The sequence below is a fragment of the Macaca mulatta genome, chromosome 3, assembly GCF_049350105.2.
Source record: "Macaca mulatta isolate MMU2019108-1 chromosome 3, T2T-MMU8v2.0, whole genome shotgun sequence".
Lineage (NCBI taxonomy): Eukaryota > Metazoa > Chordata > Mammalia > Primates > Cercopithecidae > Macaca > Macaca mulatta.
In genome coordinates this window covers 10,894,979-10,917,194 of record NC_133408.1, presented here as the reverse complement: position 1 = coordinate 10,917,194, position 22,216 = coordinate 10,894,979, and positions in this window count along the sequence as shown.

Here is a 22,216-nt window from a genome sequence, read left to right as displayed (position 1 = left end):
GGCCTCGTGGCCCTGCCTGTGCCTGTTTCTCTTGGAGGGACAGGTTGGAGAGGAGGAAAAGCCGTTCCTGCAGGAGTGTTTTGCGCACCTTTAATTACCAGTTAAAACAAAACATTCTGTAATGAAAATTCCCCTTGAAAGAAACTCCAAGTTGCTGTGAAGATTTCATCTTTCCCTTTTGAATCCCAAGGTCTGCAGCCATGTAATCCAATGTTGGTCTGGAAAAATATTTGGCTACAGAAAAACCCACATGAGGTATTGGGGACACCAGTAAAGGGAAGGAGGTTGGATCTTGTACAGTAGCCCTTAGCAAAATCCTTCAGGTCAAGACCTGGACTACTTATTAAGAACCCTCTTAACCCTTTTAGTAAGAGGTAGATATGTTTTCTTCTGATTCTATCTTCTCTATTGCCAGCAATGTTTTCCCTCAACAAATTAATATGAGTTGGTGGTGGATGTAGAAGAGGGGAGAAGGGAAATCTAGTTCTCCAATGGTCATGGCTATTTCAAGATAAGGGAAGTGATAGAAACAGAGAGGGAGGCAGGCCGGGGAGCCTCCAACCCCAACAGATGAAGACACACATAGAGGCATGGAAGTCGGCAAATAAATTCAGGCTGGGTTCCCAGCGGGCAGTGTTTGTTTTTTTTTCTAAGCGAGCAGGTGTAGTTAAGCACAACCTTTCCACGGTTTGTTGAAGCAGATTACCAGCCCTGTTTGGAAGCACAACGTTGCCATCTCAATGGGTTCTCCTTCAGAACCCATAATAGGTGTTTACTTAGACCAGATCCCATATTGCCTTGTGTCATTGTCCAATTGTCCTATGTGGATTTTACCAATTCAATTGTAGATGTCTTAGTAACAGGGACCAGAATTTTTCCATAATCAATAGTAGTTTAAATGATTGAACCAAAAGTTTCCTCTTGTGTGCAATCAGCTGAGGAACATAAACTAATTTCAGTCTCATTCCTAGTGCTTGATTTTTCTTCCATCATTCTAGGTTTCCTGTCTGGCCCACACTTAGAGAGTCCTCCCTGCTGCAGGGAGCACATCTGTGACCCATGTGTTTCCTTTCTTTGCTCCTGTACAATGGTAATTTTTTCTTAGCTACTACAGGAAGCCCAGCAGATTCAGATGTACAAGAAGCCACACCAGGACCTAAGATAATATTCATTGATGTTATCAGCAGGTCTGATGCTAACATTTGCCTAGAGAGTGGTTACCCTGAGAAGTTTACCCCAGTTTTAAGTTTGGTTGGTCTGTTTTGAGGTGATAACCTCATATTGAAGTAATTTCTCCCCACCAAAGAGTCTAGAATAGGTTTATTTGTAATCTATTTTATGTAGCTGTGATTGCCTCAAGACACCTGCACAGGGTTATTAAGAGTGTGTGTCTAGGCATGTGGTTAACTGTTTCAGCTCAACGGTCTGTGAACATCATTAGTAGCCCTTGAAATGGATCTCCAGGAAGTGCTGGCTGTTAATGACTCTGCCCTGATGCTCCTATGTGAGCAGAACAAAGAGATAATGTCTAACTTTGCAGGTAGCTGAGTGCTCCAAATTGATGACTAGCTCAGGGAGAGGAGATGATGTGCCATCCTGAGCCTAGAAGGCCTCACCAAAGGAACAGTGGGAGATTAACAACTCTCCCATGCTAGGAGGTTGACTTGCCAAACTGATGGAAGAGTGACAAACTGATAGACTATGGTGCTGTGTCCCTTCTATGGTTGAGGGAGGGCTTCGCCTGAGACAGTCAGAAGTGGTAAGAGAAGATTTATGTGGTAAGGGAAAGGGAATCTTCCCAACGATAACTATTAATTGACTTTCGTTTTGTAGAAGAATGTTGTATTAAGTGTTTGGAGATAGAAAAAGTATGGCATGCTCTCAGGATGTTTATAATTTACTTGGGGACATAAGGCACACGATTGAAAAGCTAGTTAAAATACAAGACAATAGAATAGCCACTCTCCGGAGTAATATTCGGCCATTAAAATGGATGAATCAGATCCATATGTCCTCAGAGTTGAGCGGGAAAAGGCCAGTAGCAGAACAAGACACCATCTATGTAAAAGTTAAAGCAGAGCTCACATATGTGTGTGAACATACATGTGTATGCACATGTCTGAAGGGGTCTGGAGGAGAGCACATAGAAAAAGAGCCAGAGGTTCCTCCTGGGGAGGGAAGTGAAACTGGGGAGGACAGAGAAGGGCACCTTTCATCTTTTTACCGCACATACTTTTGTATTGAATACATTATTTAGAACAAGAAAGTCTATATTTCTTGTGTAAAAAAGGAAAAGAATGAAAAACGTAGCAACAAAGCAAGTACATGACTGATGCCAAGGGGTGACCCTAACGGTAAAAGTGGTGGCGTAGTCTGCCCATCACCTCACAAACTCTTCTGCCACTCTTCTTCCTCCTTGTTTACGGAATCCCATTTTTGCTCAGGAATCTACCTGCTTGTGTCTCAGGAGATATCTGGAAAAACATAAAATGGTGGTCCCATCCCATCCCTCTGTGGTGATTTGTTGCACTTGGTCATGTGATGCCATCAGGGCCAATGAGATTGGAGGGACTGTCGGGGGGGCTGCTGGGTAAAGCTTCTTTGCTCTTAAAAAGAGGAACAAAGCGCCGAAGGACCACTTTTTCCCTCAACAGGATAGCACCATTTCTGGATGTGACGACTGCCAATGTGGCAACCATCTGAGCCTTAGGGAGCTATCCTGGGGACCGGGCCAAACTCTGAGGATGTTGGTAGAGAGGATGTTGGAGCTGTCCTAGCTCAGGACTTCAGCTTCAGTGACAGAACACATTTTCCTTTTTGTTAAAGCCAGCTGAGGTGGGAATATCTATTACCTTCCAGCTCACATGCCAGTCACAGGGAGCCCTGTTTGTGAGACTTCAAGCCCCTTGGGTGCATCTCAGGGTAAGTTTGAGTCCTCAGGGACATGCCCTCTGGGGACAAGAATGAGAAGGGGTCATAAACCGTCTGTGACTGGGGAGACGGAGAAGTCATCCTGAGCTAGGGTCACTCTTTGTCCTGGCACCTCAGTGGGTGAGAGGGACTGCTAGGGTGAGGAAGGGAGATATATTTAATACAAGCAGCCCCTCAGTCTGGCCCCTGGGATATTTGATACAAGTTCTTTTTTCTTTTCTTTTTTTTTAAGTTGAGACAGGGTCTAACTTTTTTGCTCAGGCTGGAGTGCAGTGGCGCGGCCTCCACTCGCTGCAGCCTTGACCCCCTGGGCTCAAGCAATTGTCCCATCTCAGCCTCCCCAAGTAGCTGGGAACACACGTGCACACCACCATGCCCGGCTAATTTTTTTTTTTAGAGATAGGGCTTCTCATGTTGCCCAGGCTGGTCTCAAACTCCTGGGCTAAAGCGATTCTCCTGCCTCAGCCTCCCAAAATGCTGTGATTATAGGCGTGAGCCACCGTGCCCAGCCTACAAGTTCTTAACAGAATCAGAAGGTGTAGCTGGGAGACAAAAGAGCCATCACAGCTTCATGATATTTGGAGGGAAGTTTTCTTCCTTCAGAGCAGAAAGCATCACTGCTATCATGGGGGAAGAATATGAGCAGCCTCATGGGAGCTGGAGTGAGGCTGGAGTTGGGACAGGGGCCAGCCTTGCAGAGCCATGGGTAGGTTGCAAGGGCTGGGCAAGCAGAGCCCGCGGCCGTGCTGTGGTGGGGAAGAGGCAGGCAGAGCCCGCGGCCGTGCTATGGTGGGGAAGAGGCAGGGAGAAAGCCCACTGCAGGTGTCTCCAGGGTGCGCCAGAAGCAATGAGGGTTTCAACTGGTTTGTAGATGAGTCTCCCTGAATTAAACTCCACTCATCCCAATCTGGTATTGATTTAAATATCTTAAACTGGGATAATCTCTTGCAGTATGTTGGAGCTGTGCCCCTGAAGAGAGAACGGGGAAATAAAGTCTTATTGTGATCGTGTGTGTGTGTGTGTGTGTGTGTGTGTGTGTGTGTGTGTAGAGAGACAGAAGGGAGGGAAGAGGAGGGCATGGGAAGAGAGGAGAGGAGAAGGGGGAGAAGGGGAGGAATGAGTCCTCATTTAACCTGGTCCTGAGGAGGGGGTGGCCGGTTTCTACACTGAGACATAGCTGTTTCCTTCTCTCGTCTCGCCTCCAGCTTGAAATCAACCACCTCCCTCCTTTTCTTGGAATGAAGTCAAGGAAGGCTTACTCGTACAGTGCAAAACCCGGCCCTGGTCTTCCCACTGTGATCTACTGAACCCTAAGGTCACTTGGAGCGACTTGAAAATGCTTCAGGAGCCGTAAATGCTCAACTCAAATCTCATTTAACATTTTTCCCACTTCATACCGGTTAGGATAGCCTGTATCAAAAACCAAAACCCTTGAAAACAACAAGTGTTGGTGACCATGTGGAGAAATTGAAACACTTTTGCACTATTGGGGATGTAAAATGGTGCACCGGCTGTGGAAACAGTAAGGAGGTTCTTCCAAAAATTTAGTACAGAACTACTACATGGTCCAGCAATTCCACTGCTAGATACATGCCCAAAGGATTGAACACAGAGACTCAAACAGTTCTTTGTACCCCAGTGCGCATAGCAGCAGTATTCACAGTAGCCAAAAGGTTGAAACAACTCAATGTCCGTCGATGGGTGAATGGATAAATCAAATATGATGTATCCATATCATGGGACATGATTCAGCCTTAAAAAAGTAATGAAGTGGCTGGGCATAGTGGCTCACACATGTAATCCCAGCACTTTGGGAGGCTGAGGCGGGTGGATCACCCAAGGTCAGGAGTTCGAGACCATCCTGGCCAACCTGGTGAAATCCTGTCTCTACTAAAAATACAAAAATTAGCTGGGCATGGTGGCAGGCACCTGTAATCCCAGCTACTTGGGAGGCTGAGGCAGGAGAATCACTTAAACGTGGGAGGCGCAGGTTGCAGTGAGCCAAGATTGCACCATTGCACTCCAGCCTGGGTGACAGAGTGAGACTCCGTCTCAAAAAAAAAAAAAAAAAAAAAAGAAAAGAAAAAGAAAAAAAATTCCTATTTACAAAACTGTAATAAGAACAGGACACTCGGATACTAAAAATACACACAGGGCCCACCTGTGTGCTAAGCTAAGCTGGGTTGCCTTTTTACCTCCTTTTTTTTTCTTTTTTATTATTTATTTATTTATTTATTTATTTATTTATTTTTTAGACAGAGTCTCACTTTGTCATCCAGGCTGGAGAGCAATGGCACGATCTCACTGCAACCTCCACCTCCCGGATTCAAGTGATTCTCCTGTCTCAGCTTTCTGACTAGCTGGGATTACAGGTGTGCACCACCATGCCAGGCTAATTTTTGTATTTTTAGTAGAGACAGGGTTTCACCATGTTGGCCAGGCTGGTCTCGAACTCCTGACCTCAGGTGATCCACCTGTCTCGGCCTCCCAAAGTGCTGGGATTACAGGCATGAGCCACGGGGCCCGGCCGTTTTACCTTCTCTTTGTGCTCACCTGGGAATCAAAGTTCTCCCAGCATTTCCACCGGGAGTTTGCATTTATTGCAACTATGCCAGTGGCTAGGAAGTTTGTATCTCTTGTATGGATCTCTTAAAAATTCATACTTGCGTTTCTCCACCCACATAAAGTTGCGGGAATACAGCTATAACATGCCCTTATCACAACCGAAAGAGCCAGTTGTGTATCAACAGCTTGAGACATGCCGATATTATGTTTGTCATTTATGGTAAAGTTTTGATGCTTCTTGCCTGACTTTTATAGTTACGAATAAGAATACAAGCGACCGTTAGATATTGTCCATGGTTCTGCTTCAGAACAGAAACTTCCCTCTCGTTCTCCTCTCTCAAGCATCTGGATCAGTTTAAGCAAAGAGCATCTTGACACAGCCATCTGGAACTTCCTCTCAATTTCTGTATTCATCAAAAGGTACAAGTATTGTAAATCTGAACTTGTGAAATAAAATTTTACCAATAAAGTACTACATTTGTTTCAGACATTGAGGTTTCCATGAGATTTGAATTCCAAAAAGTTTCTGCTAATAACAAAAAGTTTCTGCTAATAACAAAAAGTTTGAACAGCACTGTATTTGCTCAATTCCCACTTGGTTCAGTTAAATGAATGCTCATTGAAGATTTTGTTCAGTTCTTAACTGGACACACAGTACACTGGTGAGAGATGAGACATAGGAAAGTTAAATTCTGATTGTCCTTGAGCTAAGAATGGTTTTACATTTTATTTTTCTTTATTTTATTTTAGTTTTTTGAGATGGAGTCTCACTCTGTCACCCAGGCTGGAGTGCAGTGGTGGAATCTCAGCTCACGGCAACCTCCACTTCCTGGGTTCACGCGATTCTCCTGCCTCACCTCTGAAGTAGCTGGAATTACAGGCATGCCCCACCATGGCTGGCTAATTTTAGTATTTTTAGTGGAGACGGGGTTTCACCAAGTTGGCCATGCTGGTCTTGAACTCCTGACCTCAAGTGATCCACCCATCTTGGCCTCCCAAAGTTCTGGGATTACAGGCATGAGCCACCACGCCTGACCTGGTTTTTACATTTTAAATGGTTAAAAAAAAATTAAAAGAAGAATATCTGATGATGTGAAAATGATATGAAAGTCAAATTTCAGTGTCCATAAAATAAAGTTTTGATGGAACGCAGCCACATTCATTTGTTTGTGTACTCTGTCTAGCTGTTTTCATCCTACCACTGTAGGGCTGAGTAGTTCTAAGAAAGGCCATAGAGTCCCAAAGCCTAAAACATTTACTATCTGGCCCTTTGCAGAAAAAGTTTGCCAACCCTTGCATTAGACAACAACCATCTCCATGTGAAGTCTGAACATCAAAACCTGAGAAGTTCACCTTCTTGATACTGCCAATGTTTTGGCAACATTACTGCAGAGTTAGACAGCCTTCATCAGTGGTTCTCCAGCCTGGGCAAACCCAGCTCCCAAGAGAGTGTAGAGAAATGTGTGGGCACAGCTTTTGTTGCAATGACAAGACTCGCCATGCATATTTAGTAGGCGGGGACTAAAAATGTTAAATTTCAGACAATGTTGGGTACAGTCCTGCGCAATAGAGCTCAAGGTGTACCCTGAGAAACAGGGATCCAGAAAATTGCCTTGATTAATTTTACAGGGCAACTTGGCTAGGCCATGGTGGTCAGATATTTGCTAAGCTGTTATTTTGGATGTTTTCATGAGGGTTTTTGGGAGGAGATCAACATTTAAATTAGCCAAGTTGAAATAGAGCAGATGGCTCTCCCTAACGCGGGTGGGGCTCACCCAATCAGTTGAAGGCAGGAATAGAACAACTTCTGACCTCTTTGAGCAAGAAATAATTCTACCAGCAGATGGCTTTTGGGCATCAATTGCAACTCTTCCCTGAGCCTCTAGACTGTTGCCTACCCCATCAGATTTGGGACTCACTAAGGCTCCACAATTACATGTCAATTCCGTAAAATAAATCTCTCTCCACTTACACACACACACACACACACACACACACACACCCTGTTGGTTTTGTTACTTGGGAGAACTCTGACTAATATAATTACCCCAAAGTTTCAGTTTCTGGTCTGAAAGTGATTTTCAGTGCACTTATTCCTGTGCTTTGCAAATTCTACCTCTTTTTCAAATTTCAAAATTCAGGAAATTTCAGAAATAAGTTGACATTGCAAATTTCATCTCATCAAATGTGAAAAAAAAGTTCACACTTCTGGCCGGGCATGGTGGCTCATGCCTGTAATCCCAGCACTTTGGGAGGCTGAGGCCGGTGGGTCACCTGAGGTCAGGAGTTCAAGACCAGCCTGTCCAACATGGTGAAACCCTGTTTCTACAAAAATACAAAAATTAGCCAGGCATGATGATGCGTGCCTGTAATCCCAGCTACTCGGAAGGCTGAGGCGGGAGAATTGCTTGAACCTGGGAGGTGGAGGTTGTAGTCAGCCAAGATTGTGCCACTGAACTCCAGCCTGGGTGACAGAGCAAGACTCTGTCTCAAAAAAAATAAACAACAACAACAATTTACACTTCTGCATATAGGACTCTAATTCAATAAATGTGGTGTTTAATTAAACAAATATGTATTGACCTCCAGTGACCCATTTGGCAGATACTGTTGGGGAGTGGAATAAAGATAAAATATAGTCTCTGTCCCAATTTACCCAGAACAGAGAGAGGGCGACTATCAGGCACACAATTAATGGGAATACCAGGCCATTTCTGAGAGGCCCTATTATAGATGCACAAATCAGGACCTGTGGGAGTCCTTCTCACAGGAGAAGGTCATAACTCCAACCAATGCAACTTCCCCGCTAGTAAAACCTATTTTTCTTTTCCCTTCTGAACCATTTGTCTCCCAGTTATTATCAGTGAAAAGTCGTAAGCTTCTCTGGTGTCTCACCCATGTCCAGAGAGAGACAAGTCGTGGGTTCATATGCTGGTTTTTCACATCCACCACTTCACACCACGAGAACCTCACCCACTGCAGCTGCAGAACAGGAAGGGGTCATCTATGTTGGTTACACACCCCATTTTTACCTAGATGTGGCTAATTATTTTCTGTTTAAGACTCTTTCTTGTCTTTTTAATCATACGAAGTAACTGCATTATTACGCTCTCATTGTAAGGATGTGAACCATATGGCAGTGCAGAAAATAAAACGTGAAAATCTGTTATATCTGTTCTCATTTCCTCATCTCATTCCTTACTGCAACAAAAACCAATTGTCCTCACTTTGGGAGGCCAAAGTAGGTGGATCACTTGAGGTTAGGAGGTCAAGACCAGATTGGCCAACGTGGTGAAACCCTGTCTCTACTAAAAATACAAAAAATTAGCCAAACGTGGTGGCTCATGCCTGTAATCCCAGCACTTAGCAGACTGAGGCAGGTGGATCACCTGAGGTCAGGAGTTCGAGACCAGCCTGGCCAATAGACAAAACCTCATCTCTACTAAAAATACAAAAATTAGCCGGGCATGGTGGCACATGCCTGTAGTCCCAGCTACTTGGGAGGCTGAGGCAGGAGAATCTTTTGAACCCGGCAGGTGGAGGTTGCAGTGAGCTGAGATCGTGCCACTGCACTACAGCCTGGGCAACAGAGTGAGACCCTGTCTCAAAAAAAAAAAAAAAAAAAAAAAAAAAGACAAAAAAAACCCCAAAACAAAAAAACCCACAACCTATTGTCCAATCAAGTCTTTCTTGCCACCAGAGCAGGGGACATGCCACTGGTGAGAGCATCTTCTCTGTTCCTTCCAAGCACTCAGCCCAGCACTCAGACCGGTGCTCACCCAGTGCAAAGTCACGGTGCCTGGGCATGGAGTCCAGATGCCATAGCCACGGCCATCAGAGACGGTGTTTTTGTTTTCTAGGGCTCTGTAACGAATGACCATGAGCTATGTGGTTTGTAGCAATAATAATGTATTCTCTCACAGCTCTGGAGGCTGGAAGTCCCAAATCAAGATGGTAGTACAGCCGTTCTCCCTCTGAGGCCTCCAGGGAGGATCCTTCCTTGCCCCTCCCTGGCTTCTACAGTTTTCTGGTCCTCCTTGGCCTGTTGCTGCATCCTTCCAACCTCTGCCTCTGCCTTCACATGGCCGTCTTCCCTCTGTGGGTCTGTGTGTCCAAGTTTCCCTCTTTCCCTCTTCTCATAAGGACACCGACCAGTGGACTGGGGCCTACCTCCTCCAGTGTGACGTCATCTTAATGTGATTACATCTGCAAAGACCTTTTTCTCAAGGAAGGTGATGTGGTTTGGCTGTGTCCCCACCCAAATCTCATCTTGAATTGTAGCTCCCATAATTTCCATGTGTTGTGGGAGGGATCCTGTGGGAGGGATCCAGTGGGAGATAATTGAATCATGGGGGTGGTTTCCCTCACACTGTTCTCATGGTAGTAAATAAGTCTCAAAAGATCTGATGGTTTTATAAGGGGAAACCCCTTTCACTTGGTTCTCATTCTCTCTCTTGCTTGCCACCATGTAAGATGTGACTTTCACCTTCTGCCATGATTGTGAGGCCTCCCCAGCCATGTGGAACTGTGAGTCCATTAAACCTCTTTTTCTTTATAAATTACCCAGTCTTGGGAATGTCTTTATCAGCAGCGTGAAAATGGACTAATACAGAAGCTCACATTCACACATAAGGGAGTTATGACTTGAATAGATCCTTTGAGGGGACACAATCCAAGTCACAACAGATGGAGACTCCATACTTCTCAACAATCCACCAGGAGCCACAAAGGCCCCCAGCAAAAGATCTTTTCTCTCCAAGGCCAGTCCAGTTGCACTATGGCACCTGGGCAGATAATGAAAACACTAACCCCCTTCAATGCTGCCCGTGGACAGGGCTCACTGATCTGCAGAATAACCCCCGGGGGGACCTGGTCCAAGGTAACATGCTGCAGCCCAAGCAACTGCTTGCTTCGATTTGCAAGCTGTGCAGAGCAGACAGCACAAAATGGCAGTGACTTGGGGAAAAGCCAGACTTTCTTGAAAAGCTGTCATTTCAGAAAGAAAGAAAAAAATATCACTTATTTTTTAGATAGGCATTGAGTATCGAAGATTTAAAAACTTGGCTCTGACCACAATATATCTGAAAGTAGAGGTCGTTCTGTAAAGATCAGCCTCTTCCTAAATCACCAGGCTGTCCAACAGGCTCCTGGCAGGGCCCAAGGGACCCGTCGAAGTGGCCAGAGGACTGCCCCAAGGGAAGCATGAGGAAAGCACGTGGCCCCTTCTGCTAACTTGGAGAGGAGTGGCGATGGACAGAGAGTAAAGCTAGGGCATGAATGGGGACATTTTATAAAGGCAGTTTCCCTCCTCTCCTGGGCTCACTGGTACACAGGAAAGGAGAGTTGGTGGCTTGTTGAATGGCCATTGAGTTCAGAAATATAGCTTCAGACATACCATCTTGTAATTGGAGCCATCCAAACCTCTACTTCTGAATGTTCCCATGGCAAAAACACAGATTTTCACAACATTCCAAGAAAATCCGGAAATTGAGTCCTGTAGAGGGCTTGGGATTGTTTTGCCAAGGAAATAATATTCCACACATTGGTGGTCCATCTGTGTGGGCAGATGTCTGTCTTGGGAATGACAGAGCAGGGCCCAAAGCTGGTGGTCACTGCTGGGAGTAGGGGCTGGGACACAGACTGGAGAGGGCAAATGGTACCACCTGATGCAGAGATAATGTTGACCTTGGGTCCCTGGGTCAGCTGATGGGGACAGAGGTCGGCAATAGAAAGAGGACTCAGGAATGCATCTATCCTTCCTGTTCCCTGTCCCTTCACTCTCAAGGAAAATGGCAGCATCATCACAATTCCCCAAATGAAAATCACATTGGAAAATATCTAGTGTTTTATACAAGAAGTCCAGAGGCTGATATCATGACCTTAGGTTTTAGAATTTTCTATCAGTGGCAACATGCCAGCTAAAAAATTCCCTATCAAGTCATTATATGAAGTTTATTTATGCCTTATCTTTAAAAATAAAGGCCTGCAACTCCAAGCAAAAATCTTGGACTCCTCTTTATGAATCAGACTGATTCCCAAACTGAGATCATAGCCAGCTCCCTGTCCCTGTGCTTATTATAAAACCCATCTTCTTTTCACGTCCAATACAACCAAGGCAGCCACACCCCACACGCAGCGCTCCGGCCTTCCTTTCCCCGAATCCAGGCCCCACTGCATGTGAAAATGCATATTATTACTCCTGGTGGGCTCAGAGGCTGTTTCGAAATAAAGCAAATAAGAACCACAGGGGAGTGACTCAATCCTGAATTGTGTGTCCTGACTTGGCGCAAATGCTCTTCCTTGTCCTTGCTTATTAACTTTGGGAGACACTGAGCATTCCCCAGGATGCGTTGGGGGTTTGCACACATTCCTGCCCAAAGCCTGGTAAAACCTGAGTGCCCAGGCAGCCAGGAATTCCCTCCCCTCCATCCGCCTTTGGGGCCTGTTCAGCCGCCCTCGTTTTCACTAACCCCACACAACCCACCGCGTTTGGAGGACTCTGTGATATACGGCGCCTTCCAGAGAACAGGATGCAGATGCGCGGGGGAGGTAACCGGAGAACAGCGCAAGAAGATGCGGCTGTCCCTGGAGCCCAACACATAAATTACAAAGCACAATTTCGAATTCGAGGGCAAGTATTGCCATTCCTCTCTTTCCCAAACTTTGGCCTTTTTGTGCTCAAGGTAAGTTTGAGAGGAGTGTAGCTTTTACCCTAAGATGACTTCTTCCCATTCCATTTCAATCATCCGCTGGGTCTCGGTGACTAAGTCATCAGCAGGGAGGACCCTTGTCTTCAGTGCCCTGCCATCGGCCAGCCGAGATCCAGTGTTCACTGTGGCTTTGGTCTTTTTTGGGAGCAGAGGAATTTGTTCAGGGGAAAGGGGAGAAGGGGTGGCCCACACAGAGGCAGGCAGACCTTTGTGTCACTGTGGAGGCTGAACCCAAGACCAACCAGGCACTTGGCAGTGACCACCCCTCCCACCTCCCCAGGGACACTCACTGTCTCAGCTGGACCCTTTCTGACCCTCCCAGTGTCAGCAGCAAGCTTGACTGTCTGCACCCAGGAGTCCCAGACTTGAGGGCTACATTTCTTCCAATTGCCTTTGTGCAGAGTACACAGATGGCTTCAAATAACAGGCTGTTTTCGTGCACCTGTGCTCTGGCTGTCCCAGGTTTTAGAAAGGACTGATCCATCTCCTCTTGAAACTTCCATCTGAATACACATAAATAAGGTGTGTATGTGTGATGAAAGGAACACTCTTGGGCCGGGTGTGGTGGCTCATGCCTGTAATCCCAGCACTTTGGGAGGCTGAGGCGGGAGGATCACCAGGTCAGGAGATCGAGACCATCCTGGCTAACACAGTGAAACCCACGTCTCTACTAAAAATACAAAAAATTAGCTGGGCATAGTGGTGGGCACCTGTAGTCCCAGCTACTCGGGCCTGAGTCAGGAGAATGGCGTGAACCTGGGAGGCAGAGCTTGCAGTGAGCCAAGATCGCTCCACTGCACTCCAACCTGGGTGACAGAGTGAGACTCTGTTTCAAAAAAAAAAAAAAGAGAAACACTCTTAAAACACTCTTAAGCTACATGATTAGATGATCTGTGCTCCCCCAAACTTTTGAAAACAAGAGACTGCACTCTGGACTTAAACTTTCTTTTCAATAAAAGCAATCTAGGAAGTTTCCTGGTTTAGGTAGAAAGTGGATTAGGCCACGTGCAGTGGCTCATTCCTGTAATCCCAGCACTTTGGGAGGCCGAGGTGGGTGGACCACTTGAAGCCAGGAGTTTGAGACCAGCCTGGTCAAGATGGCAAACCCATATCTACTAAAAATACAAGAAGTTAGCCATGCGTGGTGGTGCGCACCTGTAACCCCAGCTACTCGGGAGGCTGAGGCAGGAGAATCACTTGGACCTGAGAGGCGGAAGTTGCAGGGAGCCGAGATTGCACCACTGCACTCCAGCCTAGGTGACAGAGCAAGACTCCATCTCAAAAAAAAAAAAAAAAAGTGGATTTGGCACCATCCCCAGTGACAGGTGGGAAGGGACCGCCCTTAATTCCCGCTCTGAGATACTCCAGTCCTGTCGGCCCCTGGAGTGTGACCTGAGGGACACAAAGCAGCACTGTCACCACCCTGAATTCCAGTTCCAAACGCTGAATGGGGACACAGGTGACCTCAACACCAGGAGCTGACTGCTCTCTCCAAGCACAAGGAACCTTGTTTTTGGATCCATCCGCATCAGCAGTGTGAGCTGCGGGAATATGCATCTGCTTAAGATCTTTTTTTTTTTTTTTAAATGAGATGGGGTCTTACTTGCTCTGTCGCCCAGGCTGTAGTGCAGTGGCATGACCACAACTTACTTCAGAGCCTTGACCTCCCGGGCTCCAGCAAGCCTCCTCCTGCTCAGCCTCCCAAGTAGCTGGGACCACAGGTGTGTGCCACCATGCCTGGCTCATTTTTATTTTTTATAGAGACAGGGTCTCCCTATGTTACCCAGGCTGGTCACAAACTTTGGGACTCAAGAGATCCTCCTGTCTTGGCCTCCCAAAGTGCAGGGATTACAGGCATAAGCCACCACTGCTGGCCTGCCTCAGATTTTAACCTGCATGAGGGAATGGGGAACTCAGTTAGGGCGAGAAATGAGACCCCTCCCTTCAAGTGAGGCAGATGCCGACCCTGAGATCCATGTGACCGTGTGACCGTGCTGTGGGCCCAGAAATGAGGGGGATGGGGAGTATGACTGCCACATGCAGGCAGGATTGTATACCTACAGCCTGCTGGACCTGGGCCCAGTAGAGCAAGTGCTGCCACCTGATATTCCAATGTCACATTCAGAGACAGCCACTGGGCACTTTCCAGCAGGGCTGGTGGGCCCTTGTGAGAATGGGAAACTGGACCCATGTGGAGGGGTTCAGCCTGGTATGCTCTGCTGGGCTGTGACTCGTGGAGGCACTGGGGTCCTGCACCCAGGTGACATCAGAGCCCAGGGTGCCGTCTTTTCTCAGCTCCTTCTAGCCCATGTTGTGGATGCAAGGCATGGGTGCTAGGTACTTTCCCCTTCCACCCACGCTCGGCTGCTGGGCCACCTTGACTGCCCTTGGAGTTCTGGGCCCTCAAGAGCCTTCTCCATCACCTGCTTCCCATCGGCGCTGCTCCAACACCCACCCCAGGTGCTCTGTGGAATGTACCACTCTGTGGAATGTACCAATCAGGGCTCCCTCAGGGAGAGTGAACACCAAGGCCCACCTCAGCAGGCATGGCCAAACCACTCAACAAGCAGCCAGACACTGACGTCCTACCCAGCCCAGCCCTGAGACCTCGAGAGAAGGATAAGACGGACACCCTGACATCAAGAATGCGTGGTCTCGTGTGCAGCCCAACGCAAGCGCACAGAATGAAGGGGTGTCAGGATGATGACATGCGCTAGGGGTCTCTGGGGCAGGAGGGACCAGTGGGCTTCAAGGAGAAGGTGAACGCCATGCTGAGTTTTGAAGGATGAAAAGGATGGAAGGTGAGTTTCAAGTCAAAGCTAAATGGGGAAAACAAACAAACAAACAAAAAGACAAATAGAGAATTGAAGCTGGCAGTGAGGAGAAAGACAAGGTTCCGAGGCCAGGTTAACAGGACAGTGGTCAGAGAGGGGATGATGACTGGGGTTGGAGAATGGCAAGCAGCCCCTCAGCCACAACAGGGGACACCAAAGATGACGGAAGAGCCGGCATGAGGCCAAAGAGAGGCCAGACAGAGGGACTTGTGGAAACCTGGCAGAGGTGTGAATGTGACTTCCAAGCTGGTGGGCAGCAGGACGGAAAGGGCGGATGATGGGTGTGGCAGCTCTGTGTGTGGTGTGCTGGGCAGATGCCCTCATGGTAAAGCTGAGGCTCTGCCATTGACCACGAGGCACCACCGACCACACTCTGACTCCTCCAGCGATACAGCTGCCTTCCCAGCAGGAATGGTACCAAGGAGCCATTGGTATCGTCAGTTGTCCACTGCCAACTGGTTGCATGGAGTCTTTAAAACTGGGGCTGGGTTTCAAAGACTTGAGAGGCTGAGCCGGAGGATTGCTTGGAAAGTATGGTCCCTGCCCACAAAAAGCCCAACCCCCAGACCAGAGGGGAGCGGCACGATGAGGGTATGAGAGCATTTCTGTTGGCAGGTTCAGCCTCTGTGCTCTGACTTTCTCCACCTCAGGGATGTCCCTTCACCCAGGTTCCTACAGAGCCCCATGCTCCTACAGAGCCCCATGCTCTTTCCTTATCTCAGAACCACAGATTGGAATCCAGAAGGAGACTAGCTGAAGATCATTTAGTCCAGGGGGTGGCAACCTTTTCCTGGAAAGGGTCAGGCAGTAAATATTTTCGGTGTTGCTGGCCACAGTGTCTCTGTTGCACCTGCTCAATTCTGCTGTTGTAGTCCCAAAGCAGCCATAGACAATACATACGTGAAATGGGCATGGCTGTGTTCCAATAAAACTTTATTTGCAAAAGCAGGCAGCAGGGCAGGTTTGACCCACCAGTCACAGATCTCGCGCTCGACACTCCCATCCTACAGATGCTAAAGTGGAGCCTCAGGAAGATGGAACTGACTTGACCAAGGCTGCATGGCTACCAGGACCAGACCAGAACTCGGAACGTCTGCTCCTCAATCTTCAAATCTCTTTTTAAATACTGTTCAACCAACTGCTTCCTCCTGGCAAAGTGGGGTCCTGGAAAAGACCATGAATCTTATTGACTCAAGAGATCCGAAAGTCCAGTAGATCCTGCTGGGATGTTTGTGTTTTCAATGAAGTAGAGAAAACAAAAACAGATGAAGGACTTCAGCATTTTTTAAAAATGGAGTGTTCATTCAAATAAAACTTTAAATCCCACCAGGCAACCACGGGCACTTCACACTCCTGAGATAGGCTCAGCAATAGCTGAGACAAATCTCACTCCTATTTAATTATCATTAATCTTCCCTCCAGGCTTTTCCATACCAGCTAAATAGCTCAATCCATCTCATTACAGAAGGCAGCTTCCAGGTGTGGTTGTGAGAAATCTCATTAGCACAAATGTACTTCTGTATGGTGAGTCTGATAGGCCCACCTCCCGAGATGGGGATGTTGAATGACAAAATCTCAGCTCTGAGGACCATTGAAGCACTGGGTTCCCCAAAGTTTTGGCCACGCTCAGTAGTAAGAGCCTTGTATTATTGTCATTTTCAACTACAGATATCATGCCCCCCAAATAAGAAGAAAGCAAACACCTTAAAAGGGCAGACTTGAAGATTCACAATAAATAGGTAACACGCGAACCGTCCAACACTATGAAGCTCAACTGTTCCTCCTCTCAGATGGGATAATTTCACATGTTCAGACCACCCTGTCAGCATGTCAGATTTAAAATATTACACGTAGAATAATGAAAAATTGCCAACATCTCACCACCGTCTTTTGATTAATGAGGAGTTCCTTAGAGATTGATTGGTTTGTTTGATTTTGTTACTGGGAGTGACTGATGGCTATTTTAAAAAATACTTAGCTTAGCGCTACCCTCCATGAGATAATTTTCATATGCCTTGTGTAGCTGCGTCCAGAATAATTGGACTTTATTGCCTTCCTTCCATGCATGAACTGAAGTTCCCTGGAGAAGGAAAACAGCTTCAGACTTTGTTGCTTTAATATTTCCATGTAGATCAGCTGCCGTGTTCATGGAGAGGCTTCTACCAGATGGCCAGCCTGCCTTGAAGTGACATTTCCCATTTCCCGTCGATTACTCACCAATGGAAAATAATGTGATACAAATCCCTCATTTGGGGTAATATGTGGCCATATCCTTGTTGTACCTGCACTAAAGATAAATCATACAATAATTTCTCAACTCTCCAGGGAGAAAATAGGAGAAACAACAGGTCACCAGTGTCTGGCAGGAAAAGGGAATCGTTATTGGTAAGGCATTCACTAGGACATTGAAATCTAATGTCCTAATTTCTTTCTTTTTTTTTTTTTCTTTTTGCTTATTCTTCTGTATCTCAGTGGGGAAGAAACTTATTTTGGTTGTTTAAAACATTTAAGCTGTGGTTTTTAGGAAGAATCCCAGTTTTGGTCAAGTCCCTAGATATCTCTTCCCAAAAGCACCCGTTTTGATGCTGAGGTGAGGACACAAGTATTAGTTTTCAAAAAGCCCAATTTCATCTCCTGAACAGACTCAGATGATTAATTCTCATTCAAAGTCATTGTCAAATTTTTACTTTTAAAAATCTTAGTAATTTCTCTTCAGTATTTAGTATTTAGTATTACAAAGCTGTCGGTTACTCTCAGATCATCCTTGTTTTTCAACTTCTCTGTGTGATTCCAGCAAATTATTTTAGGTGGTCACTCTTTAATTACTGTTAAAGATGAGTAAGTAAAAATGAAAATATTATTAATAAGGTATGAATAATTATCACTAACATTTATTCAGCCCTTAACATGTGCCAGGCAGTGTGGCAAGGATATTCCATGCTTTAAGCCATTTATTGTCACCGCCATCCTTAGAGGCCAGGACTATTACCATCATCTTCCACACGTGGAAAGTGAGACAGTCCCTGTCCTACAGCCTGAGCAGGATTCGAACCCACGGATCTGATTCCAAGTTGTTCACCTCTGTTCACTGGGGAAGCCAAGTGTTAGGAAACTCATCTTTCTGGAATGTTCCAATTTTTCTCTTCTCAGAGAGAAGTCAGCCCTGTTATTTCCCAGTTTCTGCTCTTCCTACCAGGCTGCAGGCCTCTGCCCACCCTGTCCTCACAGGAGGGCAGCAATAAGGAACTGGGTTAGGGTCCCTTCCCCGGTCCGGAGATGTTGGGGTATGTAGGTTCCTGAGTCTTCCGTCCATGCAAGGGGCATCTGTCCCTCTCCTGCAGACAGTGATGCACCCTGGGCCGCAGGCTGGTTGCTGGCAAGTTGCTGTTCTTCAGTGAAAGAATCTGTTTGTTGGAGGCACCAGAAGGTTCTGGAAGCTGCAGAAAATTCTAGAAGTGGTGAAAGGTTCTGGAAACAGTTTCCTCCCTCCTCCTCTCCCCCTTCTCCACCACAGGCAGCATCTGCTGTAGTGTGAGCTACAAGCCTGCCTGGCCCTCCACCAAGCTTGAGGAGGATGCGAACTCGGTTGCGGCTGACAGCATTCAGGAGCGGAAGTCTAAGCAAGGAGGTCACCTGTCCAGGAGCTTACCCCCTTAGTAACTCAAGCTATTATGCACTCATTGGTATTCATCCAGACGGTTGTTTTGGCTAGAAAGAAACACTTCCTCCTCACTAGAATTACAAATAATTTGAGCAGAAAACTATAGGGAAGACATATTAATCATGTTTGAAAGGATGTATCTTTTGGTACAAAGGGTTTTCTTAATCTAAAAATGCTTTCCCCAATCTCTACTTATATCTGATGGTAGTTTCTAGCACACAGAGTATGTAACTTGTTTTGTTTAGTCCTTTCATACCCACCTCCTATGCAGATAAAAAAGCTGCATTTTTTTCTTTTTCTTTTTTTTTGAGAGGGAGTCTTGCTGTGTCACCTAGGCTAGAGTGCAGTGGCACGATCTCAGCTCACTGCAACCTCCACCTCTCGGGTTCAAGCGATTCTCCTGCCTCAGCCTCCTGAGTAGCTGGGATTACAGGTGCCCACCACTACGCACAGCTAATTTTTGTATTTTAGTAAAGACAGGGTTTCACCAGGCTGTTCTCGAACTCCTAACCTCAAGTGATCTGCCAGATTCAGCTTCCCAAAGTGCTGGGATTACAGGTGTGAGCCACTCACATTCGGCCAAAAAAACCCATAGATTAATACGTGTCCTTTGAATCAGTCTCTTCCTTAGTAACTTGCTTGAGGATCCAAGGAGTGAACCACTATGGAAATTTTTCTGTAATAATTTCCCTTAACCCTTATTTGGATTTGTAAGTCTAAAAACTTACCATTATCTGACATATGAAGTATGAGCTGTGGACATTGTCTCATCTTTTCCTTATTCCCTATTTATATTTATTTGTTAGTCCAAAACATCATTGTTACCTGACAAATTAAATGTCGTGAAAGCAGCTGTTTTATGCAGAACAACATAGTGCTGTGTAGTTTTTATATCATGCTAATGTCGGAGCCAGCACTCCTGCCTCCAGCCTCCGATCCTTCTCATTGACCCCGAATAACAGACACCTGAGCAGGCACCTGCTGGGGGATGGACTTTGCTAGGATGATTAGAAAGGAGCGTTTCCATGATTTGCTTATGCTTCACCCTGCCTTTTAGTTAAAGATTAAGTCTTTGCATCAGATTTCAGTTCTGAGGCACGCTGGGGAGGGATGTGAATATTTTCTTTATTTTTTTAAAAAACAAACCCTTGTAAATAGAGTTGGTTTATTTTTAACAAGGGTAGAAGCATTGTGGGAAGCTGGTTTTCAGATTTCATTCCAGCCACGGACGGTGCTGTGCAAACGAAGACACAGCCTGGGTTCTCCCTAATGAAAACGGTGTGTTGGGGATGGGGACGGTGTGTATGGGCGGGTGGGCTCTGAGGAGGCAGCTCCCCCTGCACAGAGATCCGGGCCACGTGCAGGTCTGCAGTGACTCCGCCTTCTCTCTGGCCTCACCTTTATGCAGCACTTGCCTTAAACAAGCTCACATGCCCCACCTCGGGCAGGTCAACCAACTTTTACTGAGCATCTGCTATGTGCAGGGCAGACCGATAGGCATAAAGGAGGTCTCTGTCTTCCTAGAGATAGTCTGGTAGATGAGACAGATGTAGAAACTAACAAATCTCACAAAGGGCAGGCCATGTCATAACAAAAACAGTAAGTGAAACCCAAGCCACGACAGATACAAGCATAGGTTGAGGGGATCATGGAGGGAGTGACTGATTCCCACCAAAGGAGAGGGGCAGAGAGGGCTTTGGAGAATAAACAGGCAGCAAAAGGGAGATATTTCAAAAAGTGGGAGGAGATTGTGTTTCACGTGTCCCTGGGGGAGTTTGGGAGGGAGATGGGAAATGAGGAGCAAATCTTCAAATAGCCCAAATAAAAGAAAGAAGTCTGTAAGACAGCCTGTTGACTGAAACAAGATGCAAAACAGATTGTGTTAAAAATAAGTTTGGAAAACAAATTATGTTCAGTAAAGCAACACTTAAAATAATGTTAGCCGAGGTGAAGTGGCTCACGCCTGTAATCCCAGCCCTTTGGGAAGCCCAGGTGGGCAGATCACCTGAGGTCAGGAGTTTGAGACCAGCCTGGCCAACATGGTGAAACCCTATCTCTACTAAAAATACAAAAATCAGCCACGGGTGGTGGCACCTGTAATCCCAGCTACTCAGGAGGCCGAGGCAGGAGAATACTTTGAACCTGGGAGGTGGAAGTTGCAGTGAGCCAAGATCATGCCATTGCACTCCAGCTTGGGTGACAGAGTGAGACTCTGTCTTGAAAAAAAAATTAATAATGTTATAGAAATTTTAGGGAAATATATAAATATATACATATTTGCTATAAATGTTGTTTGTTGTTGGTTTTTTTGTTTGTTTGTTTGTTTTTGAGACAGAGTCTCACTCTGTCGCCCAAGCTGCAGTGCAGTGGCACCATTTTGGCTGAAGTCTCCTCCTCCCCAGTTGCAGCCTCCCAGGTAGCTGGGATTACAGGCACGCACCACCACACCCAGCTAATTTTTGTATTTTTAGTAGAGACAGGGTTTGACCATGTTGGCCAGGCTGGTCTCAAACTCCTGACCTCAGGTGATCCACCTGCCTTGGCCTCCCAAAGTACTAGGAGTGCAGGAATAAGCCACTGTGCCTGGCCTATAAATGTATCTTTAAAAGGTCTCTATATATCCTCAATCAGTAACAGCGTCTGGGGTGGGACAGGAGGGAATTGGAATGGGGCAGGGGTGTCAGAGTGGACTTTAGTCTTTGTTTTTGTTTTTTTTTTAAACTAAGGAAATATATATTCTGCATTACCTATGTAATTAAAATATAGTTTAAAATCTAATAAATTACCTATTTACTTTTCATTATAACACGTGGCACTTAAGGTTATTATGTTATGTCCAATACATCTAGGTTTGATAAGTAAAAGTCAAGCAGATTCTGGAGAAGCCAAAATACTGACCCAGAAAACCTAGATTCGCCCAGTTTAATTCCCTTATTTTACAAATTGAGAAGTGTGGGTTTCTCATGGTCTTTTTGTTGATAGGCGCAGGAAGACGTACGTGAAATAATTCATGGAAAAGTCATAGTGGCCTTGAAGTTTTCCAGATAACTATGAAAAACTACATTAAGATGCTATTTTTCTACAAAATTCATTTTACCAACCTCAAAACATATTTTCTCTGAAGAGGGCACACACTGGCGATACCCGAGTGTGACATGCTAGCAAGAGTACTAGGTTGGGAGTCAACAGACTCAAATTCCACTCGGGAGCCACCACATGACCTTGGCATGAGCCCATCACCAGGCTCCTCAGCCTGCTCATCGCAGCAGCGGGGATTTCCGAAGCCCTCGGGAAATATTACTTCACAACAATGGAGAAAGACTTTTTTATCCAGGAGGTGAGAATGCTGGCCTTAAAAAATGTCCTTCCAACAGGTTTCAAAAGCGAGATTCTAATTTAAGCCTTGCAGGATCTCTAATGTGAAGCCTAGTTTGGTGGGGTTGAACACCAAAAGGATAGGAAGGGCTTCTCTTTTGAGAATGCGGGGAGAAAGAAAAATCAGTATTTTGACTAAA